Source organism: Odontomachus brunneus, unplaced genomic scaffold, assembly GCF_010583005.1.
Source record: "Odontomachus brunneus isolate Ranch 3 - 2012 unplaced genomic scaffold, Obru_v1 Obru_scaffold_268, whole genome shotgun sequence".
Classification (NCBI taxonomy): domain Eukaryota; kingdom Metazoa; phylum Arthropoda; class Insecta; order Hymenoptera; family Formicidae; genus Odontomachus; species Odontomachus brunneus.
This window is the reverse complement of record NW_022639718.1, coordinates 95,380-95,645: the sequence shown is the minus strand read 5'-3', so window position 1 is coordinate 95,645 and position 266 is coordinate 95,380. Positions and strand designations below refer to the sequence as shown.

Below are 266 nucleotides of genomic sequence, written 5' to 3'. Positions count from 1 at the left end.
ACTACCAGCCGAACTAGTAGATGGGCCTGGCAATATAGTCTGCGGAATGTGTTGCCGACTGGTACGATCTATTTCCGCCTTTTTTGCCACCGGAGCGTCTTTGTCCGGTGTAGCAGGTGATTGTCGACTGTTGCTTGAATACCGACTGTCAACAGATTGTCGGCCATTTGGCGACATTGAACGACCGATGTACACTGGCGAGTGTCGCGGACCCATCTCAATTGCCACATTGTTGCACTGGCTACGAATTTTGTGTTCTGATTTGT

At 50.0% G+C, this 266-nt stretch overlaps 1 pseudogene; it reads right to left on the bottom strand.

The window, feature by feature from the left end:
- Positions 1-266, bottom strand: part of LOC116853020 — an 11,090-nt pseudogene that overhangs the window by 10,491 nt on the left and 333 nt on the right.